The sequence below is a fragment of the Coenobita brevimanus genome, chromosome 82 (assembly GCF_032717465.1).
Source record: "Coenobita brevimanus isolate Jiangsu-jjx chromosome 82, ASM3271746v2, whole genome shotgun sequence".
NCBI classification, from domain to species: Eukaryota; Metazoa; Arthropoda; class Malacostraca; order Decapoda; family Coenobitidae; genus Coenobita; species Coenobita brevimanus.
Genome location: NC_137035.1, coordinates 11,533,922 through 11,547,346, shown reverse-complemented (window position 1 = coordinate 11,547,346; position 13,425 = coordinate 11,533,922).

Genomic DNA, 13,425 nt, shown 5'->3' with positions numbered 1-13,425 from the left:
AGGGTCAAGTGGGCACTGAGGGTTCAATTAGATCCTATCGTCATGAAGTCACCCATGTCTAGTTCCCCTGGTGGTTATCTGCATATATTTCCCCACTACCTCTGGGGTCGCTGGTGGTGTTATCCCTGTCATATGACCTCTCCTTGGGCTCTGTGAAGTGTGGAAGGGTGAGGGAATGAAGTATATTTTGCTGTATATGGCTTTGCTAAATAATCATTCTGTCGATAACCGTGCATCTGTCCCTTGCTGTGCAGACACTTCATCTCTTAGTGCCACTATGGAGCCTTATCAGGCACCTGGGAACTATCCTCCTTTGCTCCAGCATCCACCTGGGATTGAGAGACATTCCCGTCAGGCTGGTACTGCTTTGGGGTCGGTCCTGAATGAAACAGGACCTGTTTGTTATGCAAAATATCTGTTCCTGAATTCATATGTGGATGGGTCAGTATTATTGACATTTTTTACTTGCACTGTGCCATTGTTTCTGCTTGTGGTCGGGAACCAAAAATCTCTTCCTACAGGGATGGAAGCAACCTTGTTGGGGTGTCCTCCCCAAAAGACAGCTCCTAGTGACTGGCTTTGACATCCGTTTTTGGTGCTTATGTTTCATGCGTGCCTCATGCTACTTTTATCCAATGTAAGGGTGTAAATTTTTCCCATGACCTCCTCCAATACTCAGAGGCACGATTGTTAGAGGAACTGTGATCTTCTGGTGTGGTGACCATTGAGCACCTTCGAAAGAAATAGATGGTGCTTTTGCCCCCGACTCCGACCTTGTTCCTGACATTTGAGAAGTTAATGTTGCCTACTTCTGTGAAACGCACTTGGCTAATCACTTCCTGTGAAGCAAAACATGCCAACCCCAAAGTGATGTTTCCACTGTTAGGAGTATGGACATATTAGCTGCATTTGCCGCTGTGCATTGACTTGCGTTCCTGGTGCCTCCTGCGGTGAACCAAGCTATATCGATAACTGCCCAGGACCCTTTGAATGCACCCATGCAGTATCTTCTCAAATCTGTCCTTTCTGCTGTCTAGAGAAGGGGATTTTGACCATTCTTAAACATGAGAAGGTTTTATTTGCTAAAGCAAAATGGAGGGCCCGGACTCATTTCCTTCAGCCTGGGGTTGTTTATTCTTCTGTCCTTTCAGGAGCACCTGTGTGCCTTTCAGTGTCTCTGAAGTTGCCTCGACCCATTCCAGTTCCCACTTCTCCAACTGATGACTTGCCGGATGCTGTCCCCGAGGTTAGTACTGCATGTGAGATTGGGGTTCGCCCACCCTCAACTCCGATTGTTCTACCTCCACTTCGGTGGCAGAGGGATTGCTCAACCCCGCGGTGGTAATGGTTGTCAACGATGACGCATCTCCTTGTCCTGCCTTGTCCAGCATGCCCGAAGTTCCATTTGTACCTGGCAAACATCACCGTAGTTCTTCAGATTCCTTTGAGCCTGAAGATCGTCCACCTAAGGTCTCTGTTGTGGACCCTTGTGTCGACCTCTCTGTTTTTCACTCTGACCTGGGTGTAACCAGGTGGAGGCTGAAGTTGATGATTCCCCAAGGGTCAGGTCCCCACCTGAGGATGGTGTTGCACGGACCATTGGTACTTCAGGTCTGCCACTTAGAATATCATCCTCACAGGGTTCTGGTCCTGTGAACTCTACTTTTACTTCTGGGACGTCTGGTGGTGGCACTGGCTGCTCTACTTCACCCTGGGCGGCCTGTAAGCCACCTTCTAAGCAGCCTATTCTTCCGACTCAGAGAGGAGTGTTGTAAAACTTTCTTCTTCTTTGTCTTCGTGTTTGCCTTCGAATGCTCGGCACATGGTGAAGGTTCCTGGTGCTGGGCAGTCTTTGTATGAGCCTTCTTAAGCATCAGTCCAAGCCTGCTTGCTTGTCAGGAGCTGTACAGTCGCGCATCATATCCTGATCCTCCCTCCACTATGGATTCTATTGTTCAGTGCAATTGTCCGGGCTTATGTGCCAGCTGGGAGGAATTTTGTCATCTTGTTGCACAATTTTCTCTAGTATGCATGTGCATCAACGAGACCACAGTAGGTGATGCTGTTCCTTTCAGTCCTTCTGGTTACCATGCCTTTTATTTTGATCCTGTCCCAAGTCAGGGTCATCATAAAGGTGCTGCAATTTTCCTTTGCCGTGATGATCAATCTGCTCATCTAAACCTTTCCACTTCCCTGCAGGCTGTTGTTGTCTATGTGTTTTTGAATCATCATTATACAGATTGTAGTCTTTTCTTCCCCCTAGTGCTACTGTCAAAAGGAACACTTTCTTCATGGCCTTCCTTCGCCCTAGAATGGTCATCATCCACTATGGGGTGACAGTGAAGCCAACCCTCGGGGTGTTATGCTGGCTTCATTAGTGGAGGAGGAGGAGTTGGGTACTTTCATTCCAATGAGATGAGATATATCTATAGCCAGACTGGGGCTCTACTGCTGTTGATTTGTCCCTGTGCTCGGCTGATGCTGTTTTAGATTTTAGCTCGGATGTGTTACCAGGCCTATATGGCAGTGACCATTGACCAATACTTTTAACTGTTGCTGAGGTTGGACCTCAGCCTCGTCTTCTTGCTGGTGTCTTGATAAGGCTGGCTGGCCACTTATCATGGAATTAAGTTCCATTGCCCATTCTGAGGCGGTGTCTTATTTCACCGATGTGTTGTACTCAGCAGCCCTGTTATCTATTCCAAGAACAAGGGGTCTGTGTCCTACATGTCCAGTTCCTTGGTGGAACCCTGAGCGCTGTTCTGTAGTGAGTGCCAAAAGAGTCATCTTCTTTCAGCTTCGTTGCCACAGTGGGGATCCTCAGTGTTTAGTGGCATGTCAGAGGGTGCGAGCTCATCTGAGGAGGGTTTTAAAAAAGGCCAGGCATTCATCCTGGAAGGATTATGTTTCCTTCATCATTTCAAGGACTTCCCTCACTCAGGTGTGGAACCGGGTAAGGAAAATTTCTGGAGAATTTACAGTTCTCTCCACTCCAGTTTTATCTGCAGTAGGTGGAACTGTGGCTGATCCTTTTGCTGTTGCACAGTTGATTGTTGATCATTTTGCCAGTGTGTCACATTTGGATGAAGATTCACCTTCGACTTGCCACCGTGGGCACCAAGAGTCTCGTGATCTCAGTTTTGCATTTTCTGTGGGTTTTATAATGTTCCCTTTTCTATTACTGAACTCCAGGCGGCTCTGTCGCAGTGCCATGATTCTTCTCCTTGCTGTGATTATATTCCATATTCCTTTTTACGTAACCTGCCTGATGAGTCCCTCTCGCTTTTGTTGTCATTGCTTATAAGATTTGGTGTACTGGTGAGTTTCTGGCCTGTTGGGGCATCTCTGTAGTTATCCACATCCCCAAACCAGATAAGGGCCAACTACAGGCGACGAGTTATAGGCCCATTTCTCCAATTTCCTGTATGTGTAAGGTCTTGGAAAAGATGGTCAGTGGTTGGCTTGTGTGGTTCTTAGAGAGAGGTGACTCCTTTTTCCCTGTCCAGTATGATTTTCGTAAAATGCGATCAACCTGTGACGCCCAACTGTCCTTAGAATCTTCTGTGTGTAAAGCTTTCTCCACTAACCAACACCAGGCCACTGTCTCCTTTGATTTAGAGAAGGTACACGATACTGCCTGGCATCATGACATTTTACTTTCTCTTCATAAGTTTGGTCTTCATGGGTGCTGTCCTATTTTTATGCAGCCGTTTTTATCAAACAGTTTTATAAGGATCCGAGTGGGGGGAGTTCTTTCTAATGGCCACACAATTGAAGATCGGGTACCACAGGGGAGTATCCTAAGTGTTACTCTCTTTGATGTGGCCGTCAGCAGTGTCATCAGTGTACTTCCAGATGGTGTATGTGACCTACTATATGTAGATGGCCTTTCAATTTCCATCACTGCGTCTAAAAAATCTCTAATAAAGAGGAATTGCAACTGGCTCTCAATATAAGTTCTCTGTGGGCTGAGTCTTGTGGTTTCTGATTTCTTTTGCAAACACAGGGGCTATGTGTTTTTGTCATCTTCAGGGGGTTTGCCCAGACCCTAGTTTTTATCCCAAGGGTCGGAAAATTCCCCGTGTGGAAGTGACTTGGTTTCTGGGTCTTCTTTTTGATGGACTTGAATTCCTTATATTTGTTACATTAAGGCAGCTTGTATTAAGGCCTTGAGTCTTCTGAGGGTTTTGACCCATACCTATTGAGGTGCTGACTGTCAGACCCTCCTCCTCTTGTATAGGTCTCTTATTGTTTTTAAACTTGAATATGGGTGTGAGATCTACTCCTTTGCTACAAATGCCCGTCTCCGGATATTAGATTCTGTGCATCCTTTTGGTGTACTGAATCGTCTGGCAACTGGGGGATTCAGGTCATCTCTAATCTCGAGTTTGTTGGTGGATGCTGGTGCCCTCCTTTTGGATTTACATCGCCAGACGTTGATGATGAAGAGTTGGTACTGTCTTCACCACCTTTCGGACTCAGTTCTTCATGCTGTGATCTCCCAGGATTTCTGATCTTCTGTTTATAATACTCGTCCTAGTTTCCTGAAGCCCTTTGGTTACAGGGTCCTCTCTGTTCCAAGACTGACAGTTTGTCCACAACGGATCCTGAGGGTGGGTTTCTGGTTACTCCTTCATGTGAATTCTGTAGGTCCGTTGTTGGTAAAAAGAGCTCACTTCCCTCTCAGGTGTCCCTCTCTCTCTTTTCAGAACATTGCTCTACTCATGATGGCTCTGTCCCTATCTGTACTGATGGATCTAGAACTGATACGGAGTAGGCTTTGGTGTTGCCTTCCCTTCCTTCAGTTGGGGCGGTAGTCTTCCTGGTAATGTTTCAGTATATACAGCGAAACTGACTGCTATTTTATATGCTCTTCAAATCGTTAATACTCTCCCCCAGTCTGCTTTTGTGATTTTCAGTTACTCCCACAGTGCTCTGTCTGCACGGGAGTCTTTTAATTCATCCCGTCCACCTGTTATATTAGTTTTAGAGTGGCTTCATCTCCTTGGCCGTCATGGCCGTCGTGAGGATTTTTCTTGCGTTCCTGCCCATAAGGGGGTATCCGGGAATGAGCAGGCTGATCTGCTGGCTAAGGCAGCATCGGCTTACCCTCCTACATCTGTGAGATGTTATCCTTCTCTGCATCAGCTGCCTGCATATGATTTCTACCCCTTTGTTGCTAAACAGATTCGGCGTTGTTAGGAAGACCGCTGCGATGTGGTGGGGCCTAACAAGATGCATTTTATTTGTTGTGAGGCGGGCTCCTTCACTTACCGAAGCTTGTCTTGCCGGTGGGAGACTGCTTTGTGCCGGTTGAGAATTGGCCACGTCCGGTTCACTAACGGATTTTTAATGGAGGGTTGTCCCTCTCCATTCTGTGAAGATTGCTTGGTCCCCCTGACTGTTCAGCACTTGCTGGTGAAGTGCCCCAGTCTTAGGGATTTACACAGTCGATACCTTTCTGAGCACCAGGCTGGTGATGGGTCGTACCGTCTTTCATCGGTGCTTAGGGAGGTGGCTTGTTGAATGGGAGGGGGAACCCTCAGATTTGTGGTGGCATCTGGACTGCTACAGAAGATTTTGTACTCGGTGTTTTTTTTTATTGCTTGTTTGGTGTTTTAATGATTTCAGTGTGCTTTTATGTGCTTTTGTTTTTATACTGTTTTTTGATTTTAAGATTATTGCCTGCTCTTTTTCTCTCTTGACGTTTTATACCTCGATGTTCGGTGGCTTATGACCCTGACAGTTGCGTTGCCAGTTATTTATTGTATTAAATCAGTCAGTCTATTTTAGCGATGTATGTTGATCCACTGTATCATTAACAGTTTCTGAGAAAATTTAATTTTGAGGCTCATCTTGGTGCTTCATTTGTCAGAAATTTGAGGCGAATTTTAAGGAAACCCATTCAAATAACAAATGTTACCTTTTCAAATGCTTTCCACCAATATACTTTAATCCGCTGTGGCTTTGAAAGATAACTAGATATCTCAGTTGAAGTTTCGCACTTTTTCAGCAATATGTTGGCGAATTATAAGAAAGTAAATATAAGTAACATCTAACATTCTTCCATGTGCTTTCCAGTGATGTGCATCGATCTGCTTTTGCTTTCATAGTTCTGAGATAACTCAGTGTTGGTGTTGTGCCCTACATTACACGTTTCATAGCTTCACTAGCTCAGTAATTCTGGTGACAGCAAACAGAACAGAAATCAGTGCACCAAAGGAAATAATAAACAACTGTTTAACATATTTTCTGCAGTGATGTGATGGTAGGAGGTGGCGACCATCATCCATTCAGTTGATGTAGTATTTCCTACTTATGTTTCTTTGTCTTCTCTTCTAACTCCGTATATTTCCCATCCTTTCTGCTGCAGCTACTTATTACTCTTCTTCCCACATCAGATGGCTCTACAATATTCCGTCTTGTAAGAGAGGAGATACATTTGTCAGTGCTAGGTTAATATTACTCTTGTAGCTTTATTCTGAATGGTGTCCAGTTGTTTTAATGGAACCCCATCATATCCACTCCACAAAGGTGATCAAAATTCGAGCTGAGAACACAAATGATTCTTGTATACAGCTAACTGCTCGTCAGTGAAGTTACGGATTCTATACAGTTAATTTATTGAAGAGGTTATAGCAAGTTATCTAATATGAGAAGTCCAGCTAAGAGTATTGTTAACCGAAACACCGAGAATTTCAGTTTTTTAGAGGTAGGAATATTGGTTGCATTGAATGTATTATTTAAAAAATCAGGCAATACATGTTTGTTAGTAAATCGGATAAATTTGATTCTTCTACTGTTAAATAAGACAATGTTCGTTTGTTCTTATTTAGCTGTCTTGGATAATCATGAACTAAAATGATTTCTGCGCTGAGTTGAGAGTTAGAGTTACCAAACTAATCGATTTTTAGGCGTAAATGAAGTGTGAATCATTGAATCATCTGCATATGAGTGAACTGGATTATGGGTGGCAGACAAGAAATCATTGATATAAATGAAGAACAAAGTTGGAACCAGAACTGATCCTTGTGACACACCAGTGAACAAACCTGCATCTTTTCAATCCTTGACATAGTGCAGGCTGTACAGCACCCTACCTTTATCCCTGACCACCTTGGAGAGAGTTCCAAGTTACTAGACCTCTCTGCAACAAATCTTTCTGCTTACTCTGTTAATTTTTTCTCTCCATTGGCCTTCTCTGACTGCAACCTTATTACCTTAACCTATCGCTTCAGTAAGACCTGTACACCCTCCCATGTAGCAGCTGCTGTGGCACTTTGGAGATGCTGATTGAGAGGCCCTCGAGCAGTATTTCTTTGATTTCTCCTGGAATGAATATTGCTTCCATGGACGAGCGCCATCTAAGTGTATTTTGCTTACTACTGTATGGACGTTATTCACTCAGGCATGGAATCATACATTCCTTTCTCTTATCCTGTGGTTAATGAAAGAAAAAAACTTGGCTTAATTAAGCTTTTTCTAATACTGTCCACAAGAAGAAGGTCAACAAAAGGTCTCTATCTATCTATCTATAGCCCGACGCCCTATTCCCGCAAAGGGTGGCCGCGGACAAAACGCCTCCAAGTCACTCTGTCACCCACCATTTGACTCCCCTCCCCCCAACTCACCCCCCCTCCCTCATATACCTCTCAACTCCATCCCTCCACCTCATCCTCGGTCTACCCCTCCCTCTCCCTCCCTCCACCTCACCTACATACACCCTCTTAGTCAGTCTTTCATTCTCCATTCTCTCCACATGTCCAAACCACCTCAGTGTATTTCTCTTAATCTTTTCAACCACATCCACATCTACCCCACAACGTTCCTTCACTTCTTCGTTCTTCAGCCTGTCCCTCCACGTCACTCCACATGCTCCTCTCAAGTAACTCAAAAGGTACCGGAGCAAAACTACCCTTGAATCTCATCTCTGTTATATCTCTGCCTGGAAATTCTGTTAAAAATTTTTTCATTCATACTGAATGCTCTGATTATCTTACTCAAATTATCCCCACACCTTGTGGCACATTTCCAAAAACCTTTGTAACAACTTTACTTCATCATCCTACCCTCCTCTTTTTACCTCTGATGGTTCTGTAGTTTTTTTTTTCTTAACTGTAAAAGGCGTTTTGTCTGCGGCCACCCTTTGCGGGATTAGGGCGTCGGGCTATAGATAGATAGATAGAACTGTAAAAGCAGAACTCTTTGCTGATACTTTCTCTCCAGTTCCACTTTAGATGCTTCAGTTGCTGTTCCTCCTTCTCCCCCCCCCCCCCGACTTCCTCATGACTAAAATTTTTTCAGTTGACGTACTTTCTACCCTCAATACTAACCAGGCATATGAGCCTGATGGGGTCCGTCCTATTGTGTTCAAGAGCTGTGCTTCTGTACTTACACCCTGTCTAGGTAAACTCTTTCACCTTTGTCTGTCGACTTGTACCTTTCGTTCACGCTGGAAGTTTGTTTTCATTCAGACTGTCCCAAAGAAGAGTGACTATTCACAAACCTCTGATTATCGCCCGATTGCTTTAACATCCTAGATTTCTAAAGTTTCTAAATCTATCCTTAACAACAAATTTTAAAGGCCCTTTTCTATCACAACCTTCTTTCCAACCGCCAGTATAGGTTCCATCAGGGACATTAAACGAGCGATCTTTTCACCCTCCTTTCAGATTCCTGGTCTTCTTTCTTTCAGAACTTGTCATTGCATTTGACATCTCAAAGACTTTCGATAGAGTCAGGCATAAGTCTTTGATTTCCAAACTACCGTCTTACAAGTTCTATCCTTCTGTCTGTGCCTTCATATCTAGCTTCCTTTCTGGTCCTTCTATAGATGCTTTTGCAGGAGGCCACTGTTCTTCTAGAGCTGTCAATAGTGGTGTTCCTCAGGATTCTGTTGTTCACTAATTCTCTCTCTCCTATTCATCAGTGACCTTCTAAGTTGTACATATAACTTTATCCATTCCTACTGTGATCATTCCACCCTTCAACTGCTGAGATGAACTCTGCTTATCGCAGAGTTCATCTCAGAAGTTACTTCAACAAACAAGGGATGAGGCTTTGGCACACCCAATGTATGATTGGCGTAAACGTAATTTTGTTGTTTTTAATCCATTAAAACATTTTTTGAAACATCAAAATCTTTATGCATCAAAAACTTAGTACCTACATCTTTCGAAACAAAATCTTTTTAATTTTTAACAGTATCTATCACATCACTTTTGAACATTCTTGGGGTTTCATTCTCACGGGGCTTATCTTGGGAAGATCATATTACCACTACTGTAAAATCTGCTTCCAACAGATTAATTGTGCTAAGCCGACTCCGTGCCATCTTTACCAAGCACAGTTGATGGCTTTATACGAGGGTTTTATTCGGCCATGTGTCGAGTACAACTCTTATGTGGGGAGTCTCATTAACTCTCCTCCTCTTACTGACTCCCTTTAGCCTTTGTTTCTTTGCCGATCTGTTGCATCTTTATCTCTTTTCCATTGCTCCTTCACTGGTCACTCTCTTTTGAACTGTCTGCTTGCATCCCTCCTCCATTACCGCGGGCTCATCGCACCCGTCTGTCAGCAAATTCTCACTACATTTCTGTCCAGTTCCCAAATGCAAGACTTAACAGTTATTCCCAGTCCTTCCCGTATGCAACAGGTCAGCTCTACTGTAGAACCGTCTTCCGTTGTCTCTTTTCCTACTGCCTATGACCTCCATTCTTTTAAACGCAATGTTGTCAGACATCTCAAAATGAACAGATCTTGATTTTCGGCTCTGTTATTTTTTCTCTCTTGGAGGAATCAATCTTGCACGCAGAATTCTAGCCTTTGGTACCATCTTTGTGTAAGCAAGTGATTAAATAAAAGTAGAAAAGAAACTCTTGAGTGTAAGAAGGTAAAGAAATCTGTATCTAAATCTTCCAGGTCGCAAAGTTTCAGCAAGCCCGAAGAAAACTGTCTGGTGGCAGCAACAGTAATATAAAAGGTTCATTCATTCAGCCTCCTCTCGCCCACCTATGCCTGTGTAACTAATAAACTGGACATTATTTCTTTCTCAGCTGGGGATGTAAACCGTTGTGTTTAAGCAGTAAAGTGCTATGGGAAATGAAAACCCATTTTTTTTTTTCAATAATTTCGGAAGTACACGATAAACGTTTGGCATCTTCATGTCATTGTTAGCTACACTCTGTAGCGGTTAGGAGGAAAAATAAAATTTGGTAACCATAATTCCCTTCGACAAGGAGAGACGTTTTCACCCGATTGTTTGTCAGAAGGATTACTCAAAAACTAAAAGAGAGATTGGGACCAAATTTGGTGGGTAGATAGCCCATGTCTCAGGGAACAATCGATTAACTTTTGGGGTCGATGTTTGTTAATTTGTTTGTCTGTTGGCTACATTACTCAAAATCTAATAGACTTGGATCAAATTTGGTGGGTAGATAGCCCTTGTCGTAGGGAACAGTCGATTATTTTCTGCGACAGATCCAGATCGTATTACAGATTCTGTATCCGGAAAACACTTTTTGCAAAACCCTAATCAATGATGAGAAGAGTGGTTTAGAAATTATGTTGTCCTTGTCAGACAGATGCTTTCTACTGAGTGTCCCTAGTTGATCCAGATGTGTCCGTCCACAATATATGTTTTAAGTATGCAACCGTATGGGTGGTAATAACTAACATTAGTCTGGCAGCCAGGGGGATATACTGGCAAAGTATTCTATAGTTCTGTTCTTGGTACCGTTGGATAGCCCAGGATCTCTAGTTTCATAATCTACGGGATGAAATTTTCTCATCCTTGGGCAACTCGAGATGGCGTCCAAGATGCCCACCGAAAATCTAAAATTGCATAGCATTGGTTCTATGGCACCTAGGGATGAAATATTGGAGTTTTGTAGGGTTATGGGGTTAAGGAATTCATTTAAGATATTGCCAAAATCATATGTCAAAGGAAACTTTGATTTTTTCTTTGATTTTTTTTTTCTGATGAATAATGTAGGCACAAATTGTCAGCAAAAAAAAATTTACACATTTTACTGTTAACGCTATAATATTGGTAGAGGGAGATTAATAATTTTCCAGTTATAACTACCTTTTCCAAATACATATGGATGGAAGGGTATTAATAACTATCCCATTATATTTACCCCTATGGATGGAGGGCTATTATAATTATCCAGTTACCTTTCCTAAATACATATGGATGGAGGGGCAATTATAATGATCTCATTATAACTACCTTTCCTTGCTTAAATGTATAGGCATTATCAATGGCAATTTCATTTGAAGTACTAGTATGAAACTCAAACTTAATTTAGCATCTCTTTTCCAGGTATGAGATGTTGTATGTAGATCTAGTCATATCAGTAGTAGCTTATCGTGATGGCTGAGGAAAAGTGCTACTTTCACAGAAGTTTCAGAGTGATGCCAAATCAGAATAACGGTCAACTGGTGGCTTTTATTGTACCATGCACAAAAAAGTGATCACAGTTTCTGCATCAAAGAACATTCCTGTTGGTCAGAATAAAGTAATTGACACCAGTCTCTTATTTCTCGCCTTATTGGCCTCCTAGCTCGCTCCCGAAGTGTCGACTCTGGCGAGGTTCTTGGATTTGAGTTGGTTCCAGTCCCAACGACCATGTTTACAGGCGCAGGAGATATGAGAATAACCAAATCCAAACCAGTTCTTAAGAAGCAGTTGCAGAATGAAACACCTTCCCGAAATGTGGGAAAAACTGATGTGTTGGTGACTGAAGGGTCTACTCTTGTATGGGTTGTGCAATGGCCTTCATGTGCCATTGTTATGGACTATGTGAACAGCTTCAAGAAAAACATTTATAGGAGACAGCAAACTGCAAATGTTTAGCTAATGTTTGACAGGTATATGGATTACAGCACAAAGGGTGTCACTCGCTCCCTGAGATCAGGTGAAGCCAGCAGAATACTTCAGTTGAAGGAAACAAAAGGTGGTTTTGGGTGTATCAGAAAATAAGAAGCAGATAATTGTAATCATATGCCAGTTTTTGGTCAAAGATAAAACCTTTCACCAAGACCAGCCAACGGACCGCAAGCTCATTGCCACAGGACTTAATGTCACACCTTTTGAAATAAGCAGAGTTGATGTAGTCATTTGCGAAAGGACATGGACATTACTCATGAGGAGCAGACATCATCGTGGTGCAACAAATGCTGAGTGTTGCTGAGGAAAAGCCAGCTGATATCAGTTCTGTTTGTTGATATTGATGTGTTTGTGTTGCTGCTGTAGCCTACTACTTCATGGAAAAAAATCACGATTTGTTATTTACAATGGAATCACCAGTCAAAGAAAGGGTTGTGGTCATTGTTGGCAGAACTGTGTCAAGATTCAGAGATCATACCTGAAATTCTCCCAGCACATGCTCTGTCAGGCTGTGATATAGTTGTCTGTTACCACGGTATGTACAAAGCTACTGTACTGAAAGTTATAAAGTCTAGTCTGTCACTTTCATTGTCTGGTGATCCCAGTGCCCCAGTGCATGACATAATGAAACAATCAACTGCATGTATTGCTGCATATTATGGCATTTCAAACTGCGCTTCTTTGTCAGAGGCACGTTGAAAGTTGTTGGCTGCCAAAACTGGTAAAGGGTGCACTACAGTGTCAAAACTTTGTGCACTGCCACCCACAACAGAATGACTAGAGCAAAGTGTCGAACGTACTCTTCATCAGGCATGTATCTGGCGATCTGTGAAAGATCCAGACTCTCCAAATTTGGATCCTGAAATGTATGGGTGGATAAAGGACCCATCTACACAATCACTAGTGCCACAAACTGTCCTTGCAGGCGTGACTCTGGCACTAGCATCAGTCTTGTAACTTATAAAATGGAGTTGCAGAGGTGAGAATCCTTGCAAAACAGCAAGATGTAGTTGCAGAAATGCAGGGTTGTAATGCACCATGTTTTGTGCATGTAAAAATGAGAATTGCTTAAATGCTTAACAAACTTGCTGCCATTCAGTATTGATCACTAGACTTGAAGGTTTCACAAAACCTGTTCTTTTCTTAATATATCTTTTGCTCTTCTCATCATGACAGTTGGTGTCGTGTTTAGCATAGTATTCATCGGTTTATTAGCATTGTGAATCTACATAGTACCTTTATGTATTTTACTGACAATAAGTTAAGGAGTTTATAAGAAGCTCAAAATGGGTTAAGGATTTTATAAATTTTTTCAAAGATTATCAAATAGGTAATAAATATTTTCCTGTATATAGCGATTTACCGCGACCTGTACGTGTGTGACTTGTAACTTAAAAGGATATTTGATATTGTTTCAGAGTAATATAAAGTTTACGATCAGAGTTGTACTGAATTCAGTAGACATACCAGTTAAGAACCTTTCTTGTTCATTGCTATCTCCCAAACCAATGATCATACTTACATTTTTGTGG